General features: G+C 40.6%; 1 long non-coding RNA gene across 1 annotated transcript; it reads left to right on the top strand.

The window, feature by feature from the left end:
- The first annotated feature begins 19,583 nt into the window (after window positions 1–19,583).
- Window positions 19,584–22,715, top strand: LOC143418412 (uncharacterized). Its single transcript, XR_013098416.1, has 4 exons — window positions 19,584–19,852; window positions 21,414–21,576; window positions 22,082–22,176; window positions 22,399–22,715. It is a non-coding gene; the product is annotated as an uncharacterized LOC143418412 (long non-coding RNA).
- Window positions 22,716–24,644: the final 1,929 nt, after the last annotated feature.

The raw sequence follows: 24,644 nt of genomic DNA, 5'->3' as shown, positions 1-24,644 counted from the left end.
TATGCAGTTTTTGCAAAGCTATATGTGGAAGGAAACCGTGACTGAGGACAAGCTGATGGCATAAGATGTAAGTACAACTCCTCCGGTTTTATATGCAAAAAAAATTATTGCGCTAGCTTACGTGGTTGCAGTGCTACCGGGATTTAAAACTAGTTAGGCAAAACAGAGCGTCCCTGCTCCGATCGGCTTTAAAGGGTTAATTAGCCGTTCATAGCTACTACTAACTAAGGGCTCTGAAATTAAAAATATGGGATCTTCTTGTTTCTTACTACACAGGAGGCCATTCTAAAGCGTTCTGGTAAAACGCTGACCCCTGGTGGTGAAAATTATGGTTACCCCCCAGTGGGTAATTACAAACAGAAGCTTTAAACTTTAATTAGTTGGATCTGTTGTTAATCTAAATTTTTGATACACAGAATTTTTAAAGTGGATACCTGGATGTTACCTGATTATAACTTTCACTGAAACAACCACGTAATTCTTTTGTCATCATACGTCACGTGTGTTTGCTGTTAATCTGCGAAGCCGTTAAGTGCCCCGTGAAAGTGTAGAGACTCAAACAGAGTCAACTCTTTGTGCAATCATAAAGCTAAAAAATGTATTCTCTGCTCCCTTGGTTGTTCAAATTCCTTTGAAAATCCAAACTCAGCCTAATCATCAGACTTGGCCGTTGTTGCACTAATGACTCGCACAGTGTGTGTCTGACATGCCTGCACCGGATCGGCAGCAGTTGACTGCACACGGAGCCTCGATGCCAGCAGTACTGACAGCGAATTCTAAGTAGGACACCACGACTGCAAAAAATGTCTTTAAAGCTTTCTTTTTCTTTTTCTTTTGCTTCTTTTTTTTTTTTTTTTTTTGGTAAAGCGTCTTCTGGCTCAAAGCAAAGATGAAGTCAGAGCAAGCAATGAATCACAGTCCACAGTTTGTCCTTCACCTAATTTCTTACAGCCACTAAGGCTCAAGTAATTTAACCTGTTGAACACACACATCCTCATTTGTGTGTGTGCTGTCTTTCTCGGCTCACAACATGGAAGGCCATATTGTTTTCAGCACATCAGAAGAATAATAGAAAATAAATCAAATGCAGGTCCACAGCTTTGCAGTGGGTTTTAAAAAGCTTGTTCACCTGTTATACTGTCCAGCACTGCAGACAGAATTGCTTTTATGTGCCCAGATTTAGAGATATCTCACTCTTATAGTTTGGTCTCTATTAAAAGAAAATCAGCAGCAAAATCTCTTTTTAAAGTGTTCCTGTAACTCTTGATAAATCCCAGACCCCACTGTCAACAGTTTTCCTAGCACCAGGGGTATTTCAATCTCTTAAAGCCCCTCCACACTGTGTGATAAGGGTGATCTTACAGGTGGGCCTAATAAGATTTTGGTCGTAATCTGTGTCCGACAGATAAGATATAAATTTTGTGAAATGTCAGATTGTGTGCTGAGCACCTCTGAGTCATAACACTAATGTTCATGGACCATGTAACGCCGATATCCACATATGATTGCTTTGAGAATGCAGAAGAAAGCAGGTTCTGGTCTTTCACACTGACGCATGCATGCATGTTGATGAGGTATCTGCCGGGATGTTCTCGGTCCTGAGGTACAAAATGGCATAACTGCGGTGTTACGGCAAACGGGGAGGGGTCTCTTACTCGCAACTCATTACTAATGTGTCACGTACAGGAGGCCTCGATTTCACGTTAACATCAAACTTCAACACGCTGGTTAAATTCATTTGAAGAGTCATAACCCGACCAGGATCTCATAAACCTGACCGTTTAGTTTTTGGTGTATAAGCCAAACACAGAAACCAAAAGGACATCGTGTGGTATCTGTGTGACAGCAGTATCTATGGGAACTGTAAAACTGAATGCTGCAAGATTAGAACATAATAGAAATATACTTAGTAACTACACTCTTTCCACAGTGAGAGGAAAATGAAAGGTAAACGAGTCGATTTCCCATTTCCATCATGAAGAGAAAGTATTTAATAGGGTATATAGGGTATAGTACATTACAGCCCCATCTTGGTGAAGTTCAGGTCCACTATCAAAGACCTGGGAGTTTCAAGGTTCTGCACATGATCTTAGGATTGCACTTTTCCAAGCAAGGTGCCAGGAATCTGGTGGAGCCACTCTCCCAATTACAGCACCCAATGCTTCTGTTACCACCAAGATCCTTCAGACTTTACTTTCCTCATCTGCTCTAGTTGTTCTCTCAGCCTCTGGTACTTCTTGGATGAATTTCTCAGGTTCCTTTCTGATGTTACTGTCAGCTGGGATTGTCACGTCTATCACAGCTGCAGTCTTCTGCTCCTTGTCAACCACCATGTCCGGTTCGTTCGTCAGCAGCTGCTTGTCTGTCTTGAAGTTGAATTCCCACAGGATCTTAGCCCCGTTGTTCTCAACAACTTTTGGAGGTGTCTCCCATCAGGACTTAGGGACTTCAGATTTACTCACGGCACATATGCTCCTGTTCTTGGTCTGCCATCCAAAACAACAGACAGTGTACAACAAAGGTGAAGAAGGGTGGAGTGGTGTGGAGTCTTAGGGGTGATTTGTGACATGAAGAGTGAGAGGAAAGATTTAAAAGATGGTATTTTGGAGACAGAAGCACTTAACACAGCATAAAAAGACAGGAGGCCAATCTGGAGGTGGTAGAGTTACTAAGATTACTAAGATTACCATTGGGAGAGACCAGAAGAGACAAGATTAGAAATGAGTAGATCAGAGGGACAATTCTGGCTGAGCAGTTTCTAGATAAAGTTAGAAAGGCAAAGAATGGTTTGCACATGTGCAGAGGAGGGATGGTGGATATTCTGGACAAAGGATGTTGGAGCTGCCAGGCAAGCAGATAATCCATTGTAGCAACTCCTTAAGGGATCAGCTGAAAGAAGAATAAGACGAGATATGCTCCTTATACCCTGGCCACCCAGTATGGTCATGTTTCAAGCGCTCAGGCTTCTCAGTATACATGTCACAGCTTGCATCTTATTTCCTTCCACTACATGCTGGACTATCTAAGGGGCACCTTTGCACAGACTGCACTTTGGGTTCTGTCTCCTGCTTCTAAGGATCAAGTGCTCTGGACCCATTCCTGCTGCTCTTTTCATGGCATGGAGGAGTTTGGTCTACTGGAATATATCCTAGAAGAATACCAGTGGTAGCAGTGGGAAAGCATTTAACTGCAGTTAACTTTATCACATCCAGCAATGGATGATTTACAGTACCTTAGTTATTGGAACAAGGGCAAGGAGGGCAGTCGACCAGGTAAAACATATTAAATCATAGTGTGTTTTAGCCGCTTTATAGCTTTTCCAAGCGTTGTTATTTAATATAATGGTTGTTAGCACAGCTGAGAAGCAATCAAGAAATCTCATTCACAGAAGAGGTAATCACTGACTCGTTTTTCTTATCAACAGCTCTGAATACAATGTGATGATTGTGTCAAACGATGTAATAAAAATCCCTTTAATGATCAAACTTATGTGTTCACCATCCATTCTGCAGATATTCCCATGCATTCGGTAACATATAGCTGGGCTCAAAATGACAGACACCTCGCAAAAGAGAAAGCAGCTTTATCGTCACTTTCCACATTTGCTCTTTCTACGGCTGAAAGCTCCGTCAGTTGGCAGCTGTGCCTTTCTGCTTCAGACGTAATCATCCCTATGCAGAATTTGGGGCCTCAATCAAAGAGCTGCATGCACAACATGCACAGTCAGAGGAGCGGTATACGAGACAGATATACATGAAACACCTGGGGACAGTCATTACCGCCTCACAGCCTATCAGACTTTGAATCCAAGAAATACCCCCAGAGAAGCAAAGGCCCATTGAACCGCTGCAGATTGCAGAAAGAATAGAGACAGAAATTGATGCCTTTTTGATGGTTGCTGTTGTCAGATGTTGAAATTTTGTAAGATATGGGTTGTCCGTTTCTTTGCTGTAAAATTACCCATTTTCCAAAGTTATTTCATTCATTCTCAACAAGATTAGGATCTAAAAAGAGTCAAAGGGCCTGTGCTAAAATATCTAATTTTTAAATTTCAGTGACAACTTTCACAGTTAAAGTTTCCACATACAGGCTGTTTATGTTCACCTGCAGAGAATGAGCATAGTGCAGTTATTTTGAGTTCACAACTAGACTTGGATTCTTCATCTCAACCAACACAGGTGAAAAGATGCTTTCAAACATCAGCATCAAAGATTGTCCTGCCAGCTCTTACAACCACTCTTCACCTGTTCAGTTAAGACGTGCCTCTGAGAACGAATAGAGCATCTGAGAAAGAGGTTAAAAAGGGGGGAAGTCAGTTTTTCCACATGATGGCCGCCTGAAAGAGTGAGCATCCTGATAGAAAAGTGAGGTTAGGGTTGAGTGGAAATAAGAAGGCACTCGCTAGCCTGAAATCTGAGCCGGGAAACACAGTCTGACTTTTAATTAACATCCCCGTGCCCTCCCCATCACTCCACATTTGCATCACAGTGCTCACCTCGCCTGAGCTGGCCTCGCAGATATACTTGTTTACGAGGAGAGAAATTGAAAACCTGAGTGTGATTTACCTTTGTGGAGGACATCCTGTTGGTGACATGATTGACCTACCGTATCACCCATCGCTACAAAAACACCCCCGTGCTAAAACGAGGCCCCGGGCATGACAGATGTCATGACACACTGCAGGAGGGTTCATACGGGGGTTAAACTTACAAGGAGGACTCCAGGAGCAGAGACACATATGTTACTGGAAGTACGATAAACTCAGTCATTCCACGAGTTGACATTGAGAGCTTTAGTGCCGGGTCACCTACCAAAATGTCACTGACATTTTCTCAGAATCCCTAAGATGAGACAGCTTGCACAAAATATTTGGCAGTTTAAATCTGTGTTTATTTAATTCATGGCCTTTAAGTTCTTAACATTTAAATTCTTCTACGCTGGCCTCAAATCATTTTTATCCACTAATCAGAAATCTTATAAAATACCATCACAGTTTCCCAAATCCCCAAAGTGGTGCCCGAACTGTTTTTGTCAGATGTAAAGTCAAAAAATGTAATGTATGCATCTATGTAGCCATGATCTTTATTAAGTATCTAGATACACAGATAGATAATGCTAGGTCCTAAAACTGAAAACAGAGACTGTTAAAAGTATTATTTTTGCATATTAACAAGTTGCTCACTGAGGTTGGCCCGGACAACAACAACAACAACAACAACAACAACCTTTATTTATAGAGCACATTAAAAGCCTAGGCATACCAAAGTGCTTTACAAAAAAACAATAAAATAATACAGTTAAGAGCATTAATATCAAATATAATAAGAACAGCAGACAATGTTCACAGTAGAAAGCCACTAATAAAATGGACTGCAGCACATAGATTATAGCAGACCCAGTGCCGCATGATAGAGAACACCAAGAATAAAGGAATAGTAAAAAGTTAATGCAATAGGTCGCAGTTAACAGTCAGCATTTAACGGGTAGAGAAGGCAAGTTCAAAAAGATAAGTTTTAAGGCGTGCTTTAAAAGAAAAAATAGAATCAGACTCCCGAATGCCAATCGGGAGGCTGTTCCATAACTCAGGTGCAGCAAAGGCAAACGATCGATCGCCTCTAGATTTCAACCGAGATCTGGGCTGAACTAACAATAACTGCGAGGATGACCTTAAAGCCCTGGCAGGGACATAAGGGTTTAAAAGTTCCTTAAGATAGGTTGGTGCAGTATTATTGATAATTTTAAAAGTAAGCAGCAAAATTTTAAATTGAATACGGTATTTGATAGGCAGCCAATGCAGCTCAGCAAGAACCGGAGTAATATGGTCAAACTTCTTGGTTTTAGTTAGAATACGTGCCGCAGCATTCTGAACTGTCTGTAATCTATTGAGAAGGGTAACATGGAGACCAGAATAGAGTGCGTTACAGTAATCTAGTCTTGACGTTACAAAAGCATGAATGAGCTTTTCTAAGTCATTATACGGGATATAGTGTCTGGCCCTGGAGATGAGACGAAGCTGATAAAAACTAGATCTGACAACAGCAGACACCTGTTTATCAAGTTTAAAGGAGCTGTCAAACAAGACACCCAGATTCCTGACAGTATCAGAGAAAGAACTAGTAAGAAAGCCAAAGGCATCTTGAAGTTTGGCGCGAAGGGCATTACTGCCAAAAATCATGATTTCAGTCTTTTTTTCATTGAGAATAAGAGTATTTGCCAACAGCCATTTCTTGACCTCACTCATGCACTCACGAAAGTTATTTAAAGATAAAGCGAGATCATCATGTAACTCAAAATAAATCTGGATGTCATCCGCATAATAGTGAAAAGCAATGTGGTATTTCTCAAAGATAGCGCTTAAAGGAAGCATATACAGTGAGAAAAGGGTCGGGCCTAACACAGATCCCTGGGGGACACCACAGCAAACAGGTACAGGGGAAGAGGAAGATGAGGCCAGATGTACCGAAGAAAGCCGATTGGAGAGGTAAGATTTGAACCAGTCCAAGGCAGTGCCCTTAATGCCAACAGAGTGCTCTAATCTTGCGACTAGGATGTTATGGTCAACCATATCAAATGCAGATGAAAGATCCAATAGAACTAAAACAGAAGGACGACCATTATCAGCCATAAGTAAAAGATCATTAAAAACACGAAGCAGCGCTGATTCAGTGCTATGATGTTGTTTAAAGGCTGATTGGAATTTATCATTTATATTATTCTCATCCAGGTAGGTCTGCAGTTGAAGTAGAACCACCTTCTCAAGGATTTTAGCCAAGAAAGGAAGCTTGGAAATCGGTCTATAGTTGGCAAAATCACTATGATCCAGGTTATTTTTCTTTAAAACGGGTTGAATAAAAGCATGTTTAAGAACTGAAGGTACATAACCAGAAAGCAACCTCGAAGAAACAAACTTTAGACTTTAGCAGTCTTGTTAACTGTAGCAAGACTATGTGACAGAGCTTTAATACATTTATGACATCAAGTTTGATACATCCATCCATCCATCCATCTTCATCCGCTTTGTCCGGGGCCGGGTCGCGGGGGCAGCAGCCTAAGCAAAGAGGCCCAGACCTCCCTCTCCCCAGCCACCTCCTCCAGCTTATCCGGGGGAACACCAAGGCCGAGAGATATAATCTCTCCAGCGTGTCCTGGGTCTGCCCCGGGGCCTCCTCCCGGTGGGACATGCCTGGAACACCTCACCCAGGAGGCGCCCAGGGGGCATCCTTGTCAGATGCCCGAACCACCTCAGCTGGCTCCTTTCGATGTGGAGCAGCAGCTGCTCTACTCTGAGCCCCTCCCGGATGGCCGAACTTCTCACCCTATCTCTAAGGGAGAGGCCAGCCACCCTTCGGAGGAAGCTCATTTCTGCCGCTTGTATCCGCGATCTCGTTCTTTCGGTCACTACCCACAGCTCGTGGCCATAGGTGAGGGTTTGATACATGCATACTAATATATATTTATATACACCAATGTGCCAACAGCTATTTCTTCCTATGCTGCATCCTCTGTTTACCTCTGTGTGTTGATCAGCTCTTCATGTCATACGGTTAGACCTTTACAATAATTTTGAAATTCATCCCAAATCTTTTAGATATTTTGAAACTACAATGAGTAAAGTTGCTAAATCCTTGAAAATATATCACTTTAATATCTCAAAGTGACAAATTAAATCGCTTTACATTTTTCAGTAATGCATAATATAGTGTGTTACTGTGCATTACAGTTACAAATATTGTAGTTGCCTGCGTTACAAAGGGTCTTCAGTTGTCTGAGCACAGGGTAGACAGATATGGACATTGCTTTTAATTTTATTGCACAAAAGAACAAGAGGGCAATCGTAAAGTGTGAACTGCATCCAAGTCAGAAACAACTGCAATACACAGAACTTTAGCTCTTTGCAAACATCTGCACAGACAGCATGCTAACACAAAGCTAGCCAAGAACCCTGGAATGATGTTAAAACTGGGTGTATGCCGACCCTAAAAAAGGCACTGTTAGAAAAGTAGTGATAAGCAGTCAGATTTGAAGCCTCCATTTGTATCTGTTGATACTTCTAAAGTAGAATCCCCGCAGCAACCGCTTTAAAGTCTCTTTGTGCTGTTTTCATCTTTGCTTTGTGCTGTTGGCTTTGTGTTCACACCTAAAATCTAACAGACAGATCGAATGTGTGTGTCCTCATTAGAACAGGACTTTGTGTTGACGTGTGGGACTGCAGCCCATAGCTTTAAATTGTTAACTGGTAATTATGTGACGATGCATTTGGAAATTGATATTCTGGTGTTGAAGAGTCTCTGCACATGGAAAAAGCCAGTACTCTGTAACATGTTTCGATCATTTTAAGGCTACATTTACTGCTAATTTTTATATTTTACTTGAAAGGTAGGATTCTGTGCTGCTTTTCATATATTACATCTGCCTTTGTGCACATGGCTGCACATGAGGGCTAAAAACAAACATGTGCACGGACAGAAAGTTTAAAAACATCATCCCTTATTCTTGGTGCTTCATTTCTAGTCTTCAGACACGTAAAGGATTTTAGGAAATTCCAATGACAAAGCCCCCTGAGGCATTAAAGGTAGTAATTATCAAACTGTGGGAAAACAACTGGATAGCCTGATTGTCTATTGATTCTGTATGTTGTGCTGTGCACTGATTTCACATTACCAGGGGCGGAATGATCAATGCAGGTACATGCATTAAACACAGTTGTGAGTTTATCATATTTGTACGTCAGACACACTAAAGCAAATAAATCCCCCTAAAAAAAAAACCCCAAAAGAACAAACGTGGTTCCAAAATAAAGTCGTCTCGCCGGTCCCTCACTCTCACATAATGAACTGTGTTTTTCAGATGCGATGTAGTCCAGTGTCAGCAAGACTTTGATGTGATGGCTGGGCTGCAATTTCAACAGAACATTCTTCATTTTAGTTTTCAAAAGATGAAACATAATCCAAACTATTTATGTTCCATTATGTAATGGTGCATGAGACTGGTACAGAAGAAACAACATTTGTCCTTTGGAGAAGATTGGTGTCCCCCCCCCCCACACACACACACACATATACTTAGCAAAACAGAATGGCTTTGTTTAAAAATCAAATTGATCACTTGGATTTTTGTTTCTGCTCCAAACAGAAGGGACTCTGAATTTTAAACACAGACGGAAAACATGGGGCTCAGCAATATTTGGCCCTTTTTCTCCGACCCAAACAGCAGCCGGTGACGCAGATTGATTTTGTTTTCTTGTGAGGCTGTGTGATAAGCACAGGGAAAATAATGAGCATTGTCTCATTAATGGATAGAGAATGCATTATGGGTCATACGATTCAAATGAATAATGCATGAGAAATAAACAGCCCCCATGGCAGCTGGCTACATATCATCAGAGAGGCCAAATCATTTTGTAGCGAATGTTTGATCACGTCTTCTACACCTGAATACTTACAGACGCGTCTTTCAAAGCGCTGGAAATGCTTCATAGCAAAGTGAGGAGGTCATGTTGTTTGCAGGATATAGGAATGTATCAGACCTCCTGTCGCCTAGTATTTCTTCTTTGTTTTCACCACTTTCTCAGTTTTCTTAGGAAACGAAAGTATTTCTTTCGCAGTGGAAAAGGCTTCTCTGATTTCCTGAAATGTAATTTAACAAGCTGACAAGCGGTGCATAAGAAAAAGCAATGTTTGGAAACACATTGGAAAGGAAATAGACTAAGCCTTCATTTTCCAGTAAAGTGGATGCATGACAAAATAATGGCCTACCCTAAGTATGTAAATGACATGCTCAGTGCAAACCTGCCTGTCAGTGACTATTCACAGCCAAGACTTCAGTTTGAGTCTAAATATTCATTAAAACGCTCAGTTTAAATACAAACTGACAGAGAAGAGACAAAGTAGAGTAAAGCTCATCCTGAACACGTCAATCGCTGCAAACAAATTATCCTCCAGGGACCATGACTTCACTCATTCGATTTACTTGAAAACATGCTTTTAGATTATTGGATACTCGTATGCATCCAAAGTAGCAAAAGGTTCGCTTTCAGGGGAGTTGTCAATACAAATGGGCATTTTAAGTCGGAGAGAAATGTGGTAGTGGTAGCACTATTCGCCTGCAAATTCATCCTGTGTGTAGAACTAAGCAGCAGGCACACCAAACAGTTACCACGTATTCAAGAGTTTGTGCTTTTTGTGCGCTGGAGGGTGTACACCGGAACTTTTGCTCTCAAATCAATCCTGTGCAAATCAGCCACAGAGAGGTGGGGCTGTAAAAGCTCTTGCACATGGCTGTTGGCTGTTTTTCCCCACTTGTGGTGGCTGAATTTATGTGCAAAGAATCATGAGGTGCAATCAAAAAGTTTAGCCACACTTAAGCGATGCACATGGGGTCTCACTGAGATTTTATTTTGGGGAAAACAACCCAGGGAGCCAAGACTGGCAAGTAGGGCAGGGTTTGAGCCACGAGTGTGTTGGTGTGATGAAAGCTTGTAGGTCTGTAACATGCTTGATGGCATGTGCCACAGTTCAGGTTATTTAGGTTATTTTTTCCCCTCACACACCTCAGAGCATTACAGTAGATCTTTAAAAAGTCACCCTTTGAGGCACAATATTGTGAATGTCAAAAAACAAACACCATTTTAAAACAAATCAAAAAAACAAACAATTTACAAATAAATTACAGTCCTGGTCATAACAGGACTGTAATTTATTCTCCCCCACATGGGAGGGATCAAGAAATCCTTTCACTTTTTTGGTTTGTATGTATGTTTGTCTGTATGTTTGTATGTTTGTCTGTTTGTCTGTATGTTTGTCTGATTATCTGCTTGTTTGTCTGTATGTTTGTCTGTTTGTCTGTTTGTCTGTATGTATGTTTGTCTGTTTGTCTGTATGTATGTTTGTCTGTATGTATGTTTGTATGTTTGTCTGTTTGTCTGTATGTATGTTTGTCTGTTTGTCTGTATGTTTGTTTGTCTGTATGTTTGTATGTTTGTCTGTTTGTCTGTATGTTTGTTTGTCTGTATGTCTGTATGTCTGTTTGTCTGTATGTTTGTCTGATTATCTGCTTGTTTGTCTGTATGTTAGCACAATTTTTGGTCACAGTTTTCAAGATATCATTTTCAAATCTTGTATGATGATAGATACCAATAGCACCTCAAAGTAAATTAATTTTGGTGAAAACTGCGTCATGGTCAAGGTCACACCAAAAAACTTTATATTACCCACAATTTTAATGGATCATCTCCAAGCAACATACTAACCCTCAGAGGACACGAGTACCTAGGCTGGCTAAGCACTGGAGCGTGACCTTCATTGTTAGTCCTCATAAACGGCACGGAGTAATATGTTACATGAAATGGTATGGGGAGAGCTGTATTTTAATTTTTTTTATGCAATGTCATATAGTGTCACAATTATGGACGTTTTGTATAGTCACACACTGAATGAATATGTCTTAAAATCTTAAGCTTTTACAGCCTATAGAAGCCAAAGATTTCAGCCATTTCTGCTCCAATCATATGGACAAGGATAAAAATAAAAAAAAAACCACTATCTTAGTATGTAATGCTGGGGTGGGACAAGTTCAGGGCTCGAGGGCCGATGTCCTGCAGGTTTTAGATGTGTCCTTGATCCAACACAGCTGATTCAAATGGCTAAATGACCTCCTCAACATGTCTTGAAGTTCTCCAGAAGCCTGGTAATGAACTAATCATTTGATTCAGGTGTGTTGACCCAGGGTGAGATGTAAAACCTGCAGGACACCGGCTCTTGAGACCTGGAGTTCCCGGGCCTTGCTTCATGATCTGAGGTCAAACATCACGGTCGCGTGAATTAGGAAAGCTTTAGTTTCTTTTGGATCATCTCCAAATTTTAAAGCAATATATTAGTCAAGGGGGGACATAAGCACTTTCTCTCAAGTGTTCAAGTAATTTTTATGCACCTCAAGTCCAATAAGGCCAAAACATCTTCAGCAGAATCTTCAAAGCAAATGTTTCTAAAATCTATTTAGCGAAAAGCTGTCACAGTGAAATCAAATTGCAAGGAAAATAGCCTCTAGATATTTAATTAGACAAACACTCTACTATTTTTCACTAGTGGGAAAAATTTAAGCTTGAATAATAAGTATAGCTTCATTAAAAAAAAGTCTGTGTTGCACTGTAGCAAAGCTGTACCTGTAGTTAATATTCACAAAGAGTCCGACTTGTAATCTGCAAAGAATTACAAGGATGGAGTTCATCAAACAATACATTTTGTTTCTGTCAGTCCAATAAATGTTCTGGGCTTTTACAGCTCAGTTAATTACCTTTCTGCAGACAAAAAGACACACGGCGAAGTCAGTCAGGGAAGCTCCGGTTATAGCGACTGGCTTAAAATCCATTTCGGAGAGTGCTGAAGGTCTTTTTTGTGAAAAAAAAAGAAAAAACACAGAGAAGTCTTTAAATGGTCCTAATGCCTGCTTTGCTTCTCAATTTTCTTCATTTCTCTGTGTGGTTTAGTGTGTAGGTGTGTGTGTGTTTACTTTAGAATCAATTTCACCTACAGACCTGCTTCACTACAATTACAGTTATGAACCATATTGATAATAACACCCTGACTTTAACACTTTTCCCATTATGGGATCGCAAAGGTCATTTATCCAGTGCAAACAGTAGTAAGTGAATTTTCAAGAAATTCGTTGGCCATTAAGTGGATAAGTAGGTAAAATTTTTATTTCTATAGCACCTTTCAAGGCATTTCTTTATCAAATCAAACAGAAAACACCTGAAAACAGGCAACGCAGACTCCTATGACTGTTTTCAGATCATTTCACTGTAATTAAACTAAGTAAGCTGTTATTTTTAAACAAAACTCCAAAAGACTTACATGATCACCTGCAGATGAACCTCTAAAGAGTTTGACTGTGTCTCTCTTCAACTCTTTGACAAAGAAAGAGGAAGGTCTGTCTTCACTGACATTTTTGGATCAAACTATAAATAATTTTAAAAACTAAAACTGAAGGTTAGATACTTGTGAATGGTTCACAATGGCCTGCAGAATGAATGAACTCTGTAAATAGCTTTGCAGCAGAGAACGCAGGAGCTTAACGTAACATTTAAGACACAAATACATTGGAATGTAGCGTTCACACAAGCCACGACTCAAAGTGCGAAGCGTAATCTCATCATACCTGCAGAATTATAGAACTGCCATCCACTGATAATCTGCAGACAGACAGTAAGCGAGTGAGGTGGAGCGGAGAGGAAGTTTCAGAGAGAAGTTCTTTTCTTCTTCGCCTGGGAAGCAGGAATGATGCTCATCAGTGCTCACCACACTTGTGCTTTCTGGACCAGAGAGCTTTAGTCCATCAAATCCTGTTTACAAGACATTTGAAGGACAGAGATAAGGGTTTTACTCTTTCTTGCCAAAAGAAAGAAGAAAAGGGTACGCGACGATACAGGTGGATTGGGTGGATTTAATAAATGCTTAAAGTGCAAGAAGATGAAACACACAGGATTTATCATGAGGTGAAGTCCCGGAGAATTCACATGGGAATGCATATATGCATTTCGTGTAGGTCAGTCTGTTAATATCTGTTTTAAAATTACAGCACTAAACAAAGTAGTTGCATACAGCAGGATATGTTAGGATTTCACATTTGTAAGCAAGGAATAAAACCCCCAAAAGGTAACAAACAAGAGCAGGTGGGCATTTGCAGACACATGAAAGAAGATGGGTGTTTTGGATCTGAGGCCAGTGCTCAACTTTTAGTAAAATTTCCTTTATTATTAAATTGTCTTTCTTTATCCAAATCAGACAAACACAGTTTGTAAAACTAATGGCACACAAACTGAGGTACCTTTCATATTTTTACTGAGCACACTGAGTCGTCAATCACTGACCAGGCTAGGAAAAATAATTACGCCTCAGTTCTAACGACTTCTTCAGAAGCTACTTGGAGTCAGGTCTTCCAGTTAGTGCGATGAAATTGGACATCTGGGTTGTAGAGGTGTCTCTTTGTGTAAATAAAGGCATTCAAAGTTTGGTTACTAACAAAGCCTGCATTTCTCAAGGATAATTGGCCAGTGTGAACCATCCCTCTAAGACCTTCATTACAGAAAGTTTGAAAAGGCCGGAAAAATATTCACAAAGGCCTTTGTGTTTATCAGACTGGAGGAAGACAAACTGTGTACAAATGGAGGAAATCAGAGGAGCTGCTGCTCTGTGTAGGTGTGGGCATCCTGAAAAGATCAAAAAACACTATTTGTACCTTGAAAGACGTAAAACACTGAATATGAATTGTGTTAATGGGAGGATACAACAAAGGCTGGCTGTCGAAGAAAAACACTAGCACATACCAAGTTTGCAAGAACTTCCACATAAATTGCGGGACAGTTTCCTGTGGATAGATGAGGCTAAAGTGGCAAAAGTGCAGAACGCTTTGATTGGAGGAATAAAAACATGTGTGGAATACTTTCAGGGCAGGACTCTGTGATCTGGCATTTAGGGGAGGCTGGCTGATCTTGCAAGGCAATTACCAAACACAGATAAAATATTATGATATAACAGTTTGGTAGGAGGACTGGTCCAAAGTTGCTTCTCACTGGTGTATAAGTCACGTAAACAGCCAGAGGACACATGAGCTGGAGGTTGTCGCTGCTGCAGGAAGTTCTATGAGTCACTAAATTTAACCCATCATTTGCCTTTGGAGGAAACACATGAAAAGTTGTTAGGTTGTAGTCATCTGCATAAGTGTGACATAGATGCAAGCAAAGACACAATTTGTGAATAAACTGTGAAGAAATTCTAATTCCAAAGGGTGCACAAACTTTATCTTCCACCTACGAACACAGTGCTGCGTAAGTATTTCCCAGTTGTGCTGATGTCAGTGTAAACACATCATCCACCTGCCTCCCGCTGACTGCACCGACTGCTCTCAGTTTTTTTCCCTCCCAGTGCCCGGAGACTGAGCGCTGATTGCCTGTCCCCTGCTGTCCTGCAGCATGGGAGTGATCTGCAGGCACGAGGACAGCAGGCTATTATTCAGTCTTTAGATGTACTGCTTCTTATCAGCACACAGGGTTGACTGAGGCAGCTGCTCTTGTCAACATGCCAACACCTGAGTGTTCTCCGTGGGGGTGTTGAGAGGTGGGGGGGGGGGGGGGTGGACAGGATTTGACGGGACCACTCAAAACTTTTCCCCAAAAAAATTAAATACACATCACAAAATATCTTCCGCACGACACGCTGACGTACTCTTGAAAGTGCGCGTGTAATCATCCCGGCTCACTTCACTCAACATCATCACGCGCCTCTCGATCTCACCAGGGGCGGTTGTCAGCGTGGAGGGCGTGGAGGAGGTGTTTGACAGGTGACGGCTGCAGAATGAGGGTGACAGTCTTTGGTCGCTTTAAACACAAAGAAGATGAGTATCTAAAATGAAAAACGCTTCCTGCCATGTTTCCCTTTGTGGCGATTTGCCAGGCTGAATTAAACCATATCGGCTGTGATCTCAGTGAAGGTGTTTGCTCACAGCGTATGACACATTGTGTTGCGGTGTCCCCTTGTTACTTTGTACTTTAAGGCAGCAGAAGCAGTCAAATGTCACCAGGTGCGATGATACTGCATATGTTTGTTTGCTAGTGTGTGGACAAAGCCTTGGTTTGGTACAAATATCCATCATTATGTCACGTTTCACTCGTACACTGAGGCTCTGAATTGTTCCAGACATTATGGAACAGACGTGCATGTGTGTACACAAACGTCTCACTGAGGTCGATCAGACATTAAATGATTTTAGCATAAAGTTTCTTTTTCTAAGTGACAAATAAGCAGAAAAGTAAGCCCATGTAGCCTTCCTGTTACTCATCAGCTTCTCCATCTAAGCCAGGGGTGTCAAACATAAGGCCGGGGAGCCAGACTGTGATACGGGCAAGACTCCAATCCGGTCCACTGATTGACTTTGGAAAATACAAAGAAGAACATTGATTTTGGACTTTTAATTTTATTTTCATACATTTTACAGCTTTTCCCATAATAAAGACTTTCCACATGTCCATTCATGCTACACCAAAGCAATTAAATAATAGTAATGCAATTAACAGAACAATTAAATGACATTAAAGTTCAAGTTTTTTAAACATCCAAGTTTTTTAGTTTTTTTACAATGGGTCCACAATAAAAAAATAAATAAGAATAATAATAAAATGACATTTTTCGTGAATTTACAAAAACTTTCACCAGAATTTTTGGGGTATTTTTACATATTTATTTGTTACAAATGAAGCCCATTTTCATGTAAAAAACAAAAACAAAAAAACCTGAGCTGTACAGTTGAAATGGCACTTCTTTTTCTTATATTCAGATATCTCAGGGATGAAATGTGTAGTTAAACTTCTTTATTCTGACAGGAATGGGAATTTATCCATCCATCGATTTTCTTCCACTTATCTGGGGGCAGGTTGTGGGGGCAGCAGCCTAAGCAGAGAGCCTAACACCGAGGCGTTCCCAGGCCAGCTGAGGGATATAAAAAGGGGGATTTAACTGGATGGAAATCCAATGGAGTTTTATGTGGCCCATGATCTAAAAAGAGTTTACCATCTGTGATCTAAACCATCACTATTTTCAACGGACATGCAGCAGACAAATCTGGAGCAATTATGTGATGTTATCATGACACTCTGTGACCAAATCTGTGCCATGAACTCAGACAGTTCTGAAAGCAAAAGACCCAACCAAGGACTAGTAAGGTTCAATCACCCACCACCACCAATCAATCATTGTTATGTTGTAAATGTATCAAATGCAGGACACAAGATGCAGGTATGTCTAAACAAACAAACAAAAAAAACAAGCTCTTATTTTTTTAATAGTCAAAAATTAAAATATCCACAAAAAAATCCAAAAAATAAATTAAAAGTCACTGAACACCAGGGAGAGAAAGAAAAAGCAGGAATGGACTACATCAATATAGGCGAAGCTAATCAAAGTGGAGAAATTGGGTATAACGAAGGGAAAAGGACAAAAAACAGGAAGTAAAAAAAGACACACAGGGAAATGTGACTGCCAAAATTAAAGAGGGAGTGACCAGAACTGAAAAGGAGAGGAAGACATGGACTATGAAACACAGCAAAAAGGGAAATAATGAGAAACACAAAGAGGAAAATCAATAAAATATGGAGAAGAATCCAAAACTTAAATACTTAAAAGCAACGCAAACATCATTCTGACATCAATTCCACTGACGCAAGAAGCTTTTCGATGATACTCTCTTCCACAACAGTTTCTCTCAGGGAAAGCTTCATCTGCCATCCTTCTTCAGTGAGGAACTGCTGAGGATTCGTTCCTCAAAGGAATTTGAGCAGCATATTCCTTTAATAGTAATGTTATCAATCTCAGCAATTATTTACATCCTACGAGTCCCATTGCACCACATGCCTTGGATTTGGACATAGACGGAAGGTTAGAAGGTGAAAAAACTAATCAGAAATCCTCCTTTGGAGGAAATAAATAAGCACAAAAGTCTCATGTGACCTCCAGCTGTAGTGAGGCAGAGAGACAAACACCATAGCTGATTCATTTCCTCTGGGCTGGAGGGAAAATGTGTCAAAATGGCATATGTTCTAATTTCAGTAGATCAGAAATCATTTAGACAAAGATCAAATCTGCAGAAATTCCAAGGCAGCTTTCTACCCTCAAACCATCTTTTTGAGTTTGTCTTCTCAGGCTTCCTTGCTTGCTACCTGTCACTTGCAACAACGGCTTTTAATCATCTGCTTTCAACCTCGGAGCTCACATCAAAAAAGGTTCTTAAATATTCCACATACAGCGCTCATTAGAAATTTACAACATGGATCAACATACTGTTCATAATGCATCCACAAACTGCTTCACAGTCTTGATTTCTTTCTCAGTTCACTTTATTTTTGCTAGCAGGTGTAAAAAAAAAAAAATCCACTCATTAGATTTGGTTTATTTTCATTTAAATAAAACTGTTATCTGAGCTTAAGGGCACAGATCTACTAAATATCACTTGTATCAGCTATTACTGTTTAGAAAATCCTTTGGGTGAATTAAAGCTGCTGATAGAGAGCAGCACCGTCACTGTATCACCTTAAATTTCCCAACAAGGACATTTTATCTACTTTAGTCTTTTGCAATCAAGTTATTTCAGGCTAAATTTGATTGTTCATTGGCGGATAGTCAACAGCAGAATTGTCATGCAAGTGTTTTGTGCAGTTACCAGCACGTTTTTATTACTTTTGCCATGGAAAGTGATCACAGTAGCCTATTAAACACAGCTCAGGATACAATCTGAAAAGTAAAGTAGTACAAATTAAAGCAAATCATGAATCATTCCTCTGGTGGCTTTAATCAAAGATCCAGTCAAACGTCAGTTAAACCCTACAGGTGTATTTTACTCTCAAACTTTAATCCTTCTTTATGTTTTTCTTTTCTTGGAGGCTAGTTTAATGTTGAGGATTATGGTAACACAAAGTCTTTTATTTAAACCCTACACAGATACCAACACAGACGCTAAACGTTATTTAGAGTTATCTGTAAAACTGAAGTAAATGATTTAAAAATAGTTTTTTTCTAACCATTTGATGCACTGACCTCTGTTTCACTGCTATATGCTTCAGACTTTCTCTTTTTGACTTCTTGTTTAAGAAATCATGGACCTGCACAGCAATCCTGATATTACAGATAAACAAGTCTGCTACAATATTCTGCTCTGAATTACAAACAGCAACTTGTCTCAACTTCATGGCAACCTGTCCCACAGTATAGATGTGGAAGTCATGGATCTGGCTCTCCAGCTTCCCGTAGCTGCCTTGATCTATGTAACTTCTCAGAGGTTCAACTCGGAAACCTGCTGTGAGCCTGAGATGAGACTAACACCTTCTCCCCTTGACTTTCAAGGGCCAGCAAGAGCACATGCTGCTCAGGACCTGGGCAACTATCATGGGATGAGCAGGTAGCCCTGCACTTCACAAAAAACAAGAACCCTCCCCGGACGCCTCCACCAGCTTCTTCAGGTTCTTTTGTGTTTTCACATCGGACCCCACGCGGTGTAGCTCCACATCCCCAGTTCAGGGATTTGAACCTGACTCTCTTTACTCAGCTGGGGGCAACGTAGGAGACCTCACAGGGGAAATCTGAATGAGGTTCACCTTGGGACCTCCTGATCAATGTTCAGCTGATGTTCACATGGAAACTTTCTTTACTTTGGCCTTCAAAGTTTTTGTTTAAACATCATCTTCAGCTTCTGCTGCTTCTACTGTTTCGATATGTCCATTGTGATAGGCTCAGCCCTCCTTACCCCCCCTCACCCACCCTCAACCCCAACTATCAGCTGCATAAGCAACTTGTGTGCAAGTTACAAAACATTAAAGCTTCATTAACAGCTTGGTCCAATGCACCAACAAGATCCACGTCATGTTTCCTGTTTTATTTTGACAGCAGCTGTTTTCTGTGCCTTGTTTCAAGGTTAACTTCCCCCTCCGACTCATTAGGTGCATTGCCTTCAGCTGTGTCCTCACCTGTTACTCTCCCCTCGTTGTCTTGCATGTATTTATTTTCTCACTCACCCATTGTCCCCCATGCTTGTCTGTTTCCTTGCACCGCATTCCCTGAGTTTTCCACCATTCCTACCATTTCCTGCCCTGTTTATGTTTTTTTTCTGTAAATTATCAACACTAAACCTGCATTTCCTGGTTTCCTTAGTCTTGCATTTTGATCCCCATTCCTTCTGCCTCGACAATCAGCATCAGCCTTCTCCCACCGTACCACTGAATCCACAGATTGCATTGCAGTTTGTCATTTCTCAACTTTATAATGTCACTGGCTACATGAAGGAAGCAGCTGCTACGCAGAAGATTCATGTGGTAATAAATGATTCCTGTGGTTGGTCTAAATAATTCATCTTAATATTTTCTTGAGTACTTATCTCATACAAAGTTGCCAATTACTTCACTCCTCCTAATTTATCTTACTTGAGTTCTTTATTCTGGTGAAGCCAGAAAACACTTTGACGTTGAGCGATGATGCAAATTTTTCCATCAGTACTAAAAGGCTTTCAGAATGAAATGCCAAAAATCTAATTTGTTTGCAACTTTAGAGTCTACTTATAGGCCTTTTTGAAAACAGGAAATAAATCTCATTCTTTGAGTTTCTTTTAAAAAATAATTCAAAATTGAGATTAAATCCTGCACTGTTGTTTTTATCTCTACTAAGGATTAAACTAATGTCATGTTTTTGGTGACATTAAATGATTCAGTCCAGGAAGACTTAGTGAAATAAAGAGAGATTCCTTTTGCCTCTTTTAGCTCATTATTTTGGTTCCCGAAGTGTTTTAGCACCTTGTAACTGCTTTCATCAATCCCATTTTATGCAGTAGGACCAGACAGCTGTTTGCAGGGTACAAGCTCTGATAATCCCATTGTATGCTACCTCCAGAGCACCAAACAGTAGAGCCAACTATATTTAAAATGTTTAAATGAATGCTAAACATGGAAATCTGCTGTGTTCATTACCCACTGTAGATTTCCTGCATGCTACAGTCACAGTCAACGCCATGAGTGCCTTTCCCAGTGCTGACATGTACCCACTCTGAGGCCTGGATCGATCTTTTTGCCTGCAGCTTTTAGTCGTCATTCATCCAGCATTACTCACTGCCAAGCTTGTCTTGTAGTGACCGTGCAGAGTGCATATTAACCATGTCATTTACCAGCTGTACCCATGTCACAGATTCCGTCAGTATGACAAAAGTTGGGGCTTAAAATAGCAAGTAGTCTTCTCAGAAAATCCAATCTAAATTTAAGCCTTGTTCAATCATACATAAGCCAAATTTCAAAGGAAGGCAGCTGAATAATGGAACAAAGTGGAGATTTCCCCATGCAGCTGTTGTGTTTTACATGGTCTGTTAGAAGCTACAGTACCTTCACTCTAAAACAGTCTCATAAAACTGGCAGCATGTCAATAAATGTAAGTCTGTGTCTCAGGTGAGTTTGTCAGTTCAAACACACATGTTGCAGCTCAGAACCTTTAAATTAACTCTACAGAAAGGCAAGCAGAATGTTTTTTTAATCACCTTTTTGGTGGATTTTGGTTTCAGACCTGGTGATATACACCCAGACATCCTTTTCAAAATAAAAAGTCAGTAAAGTTCAGTTTAAAAAAATCCTGTTTTCTCATCTGCAAATGTATCTCCAAGCAAAAAGAGCATGTATGAAGTGTTAAAATTAAATTAAATTAAAAATGCTGCCTCTGTGTCATTTTATATTAATGACATGAGAGGAAGGAGTTAGCATCTTTAGTCAAATTAAATAAACATCAAACGAGCAACGGGCAGTTCTGACAAACCTGATTAGACCATCTGTATTTTAATATCTGCTTACATTTTTTTAAACCATTTCAGGTCATAATAGCAGGTTCTGTTCTCCACAGTAACTGTTGGTGCTGGTGAATGGCCCTGGAGGACAAGCCTGAGGAAGATGAAGCAAGGATGAGGGGCATAACGGTTGGAGGCAGTCGGTGGTGCTCTCTGGCAGGATTAACTGAACTGTCTGCTCTGGAGGAAGTACCCCCCAGGCCACGATTACTGTGCCAGGCAAGTATTCCTGTTTTAAGGGTGCTGTTAAAGATTAATAATAATGGATGTGGTGATGGACGATGTGGTTGACAGTGGAAAAGAGACCACCCTGTTTGATGTTCCACTTGCCGGTTCGAAAAGAGTTATGGCACCTTATCCATCGCTCTAATCTATGTCCAGAAGATCCAGCAACGCCATCTTTGACTCCAAGTTCACCCAAAACTCAGGCCTTGTTAAAAGAACCTGTCCCTCTGTCAGTACACTCAGGTTAACCTTGGAATCTCCAGCATACATGTAATGCATGCAAGTAATTTTACATATTCTTATTTAATTCAGTTTTATTTATATAGCACGAAATCACAACAACAGTTGCCTTACGGTGCTTTATATTGTGAGGTAGAGACCCTACAATAATACAAAGAAAACAGAGAAAACCACAACAACCATGTGACCCCATATGAGCAAGCACTTTGGAGACAGCAGGGAGGAAAAACTCCCTTTTAACTGAAGAAACCTCCAGCAGAACGAAGCTCAGGGAGGGGGGGGCCATCTGCCGCAACGAGAGGAAGAAGAGAGAACAAAGACACGCTCATCAGTGTTGTTCTTCTTTGCTTCTTTGTAAGTTTTCATTAATCAGCTTTTATGTTGCACATAGCTATATATACATATATATTTTAAAAAAATTAAAAAATAGGGTAATTTCATGATTAACTGTTTATTGGTAGGATTTTGTTGTTTTGCACTCTCCTCTCCCTCTGCTGTCCTCTCTGATTAGACTGAGCAGCTCATCCTCTCTCTTTCGTTTTCTTTTCTCTGGCTCCTGCCGACTTTCATCTTCAGCCTCTTCCTTATTATCCTTCTCTGGTTCACCCACTGCTGAACTTGGCCCTGGAGTCTCCTCACGGATGGAGGCAATTAGGACAGGAGGCCTGGTGGACGGCCTTTGTCCCAACACTTCATCCATGAAGCCAAACCAAGCCGAGGAGCAGCAGTGTGCTTCCCCTTTACACCCTCGGCTGAATCCAGATAGACGTAACCCTAAAGGCTGAGGAAACTGAAAACGGCAGTTGACAAACGGAGCAATAAAGAGCATTTTATAATAGCTTAGGAATTAATTACTTTATTTTAAATAAAGATGCATAATATTTGAAAACAAATGCAAACTTTGTATTTTTTTTTAATTTTCCCTTTTTTTTGGCAAGGAGTTGATTTTCCCCTTCAGACTCATCTTCTCCACAAATGTTCTGATCACAGGCAGACAACATCTTAACTATGTTAACACCTGGAGTAACATGGAATACCTGGAGAGCAGGACACACAGCATCCAAAGAAACGTTTATTTCAGAGCCATATTTGGGATAAAAAAAATAAAGATTAAATTTGCTGACAGGACTAATGGAAAGAACAGTGGACTCTATCTACCCGCCCTGTCACTGGCCATCATTGGCTCTATAACAGAGAGATTTCTGCTGTAAATTCAACCTACGGTGGCAAAAGTCTTGGACCCTGTGAAAAAGTGGTCATTCTCTTTTCAGCTAAATGAAATAGGAAGACCAACATGTTAATCACAGTAGGTTTACTTTAGGTAAAGAAAACAACACATTTAGGTGAAAAAACACTTTTATACAAATGTTAAGAGCTTAAAAGCACTAGAGCTTCTAAGCTTTTAACATTTGCACAGCTAGCTTTTGAAACTCACATTTGACTTACATTTAAAAGCCTAATCCTCTAACGCATTTTTTGGAAGAAAGAAATAGCCCATCGGGTGGTTCAGCACAGTGAAACTTAGGGTAGGGGGGTCTTTAAAGGGGACCAATGTGACCTTTGAATCACATTTTTGGGCTGAGTCTTCAAATTGGGACAGTCGCCTCGCTGTGACGTAATCGGACTCTAAATGCAGCCTTTGGAGAATGTGGCCACTGAATTGGGACACAGCTAGTGAAGTGTGCATTTAGTCTTATAGATAAATGGTAATATAGGAAGAGTGCACACACTGTTCTGTGGTAAACACCCCTACACACACGTACACACAAACAATTTGCAGTACGACGTGTCTCTGGTTCTCCGGCTGGCAGCCTGACAGTAGCATCTGCATGAATCTGAGTTGATGACACTCTGCTCTGAACTGTCACTGGAGCAGATGGTTTATCAATTCATCGTAAAAAAGAGGGGAAAATAGAGTGCCGGGCTTCAGAAAAGCAAACAAACAAACCAACCAACCAGTGAACGATCAAAGTGACGCTAGCCTCCGGATCCCTTTGCTCTTCTCAAAAATGCATGAAAGGAAGATAGTGTTGTTGAATTTTATACAGTCAGCAGTCTGGGAATTTCACTTGGGAAGGAAACCATGTGTAGTGGGCAAATGTTTTATTCTCTTTCAGACTGATGGTGGGAATATTGCAGTTCCAGCTATCTAGAGACACTCACTTTAGCTTCTTTTTCTTCTTCTGCGTAGTGTCAGAGAGTGCATTAATGGAGCAACTGCTGAACAATAAAAGTCATGTTGACAAAGCTGGGGATTTAAAAGGATAAAACAACCGCTCTTTGTGATGTAAAAAAAAAAAAGAATCCAACTTAATAAGAAGTGTTTATAAGCAAGTTTGCTCAGCCGTCTTCATCTCCTCAGGTGGTTGGCTTTCTCTGACTGGATCGATGTTCAAAGGCCTAAATGCAAGTGACAGCACCACTTCATTCGTCTGGCATGAATCTCGTGGCGGAACCAAAATGATAAATTCATTTCACTTCAGTTTGCACCCGTGTGAGGAGTTTACAATCAGTCCGACCTAATGCGATATGTCTTGCAGATTTTCATGGCAAATTGAGTTTTCCACATCCCGCCAAAGCGAGTGCATGAAGACGAGAACGGACAAGCCGGCATCAAAAATAATCTCTCAGATTTCATATTTCACCCCGTGAATTTCAGAGCTCTTTGAAAGGTCTGAGTTTATCAGTCAGGTACTAACAAGCGTGGCTAAAGTCCTTCTTAAAGGTCATCCATCCACTGAGAGGTGAGGACGCTCTGAATAATTCATCTTCACTGTTATCCTTTGGAAATTGAGAGCAGGAAATCAATTACACATGCATGG

Source organism: Maylandia zebra, linkage group LG4 (genome assembly GCF_041146795.1).
Source record: "Maylandia zebra isolate NMK-2024a linkage group LG4, Mzebra_GT3a, whole genome shotgun sequence".
NCBI classification, from domain to species: Eukaryota; Metazoa; Chordata; class Actinopteri; order Cichliformes; family Cichlidae; genus Maylandia; species Maylandia zebra.
The sequence above is the reverse complement of the archived record's forward strand: the minus strand, read 5'-3'. Positions and strand labels throughout refer to the sequence as shown.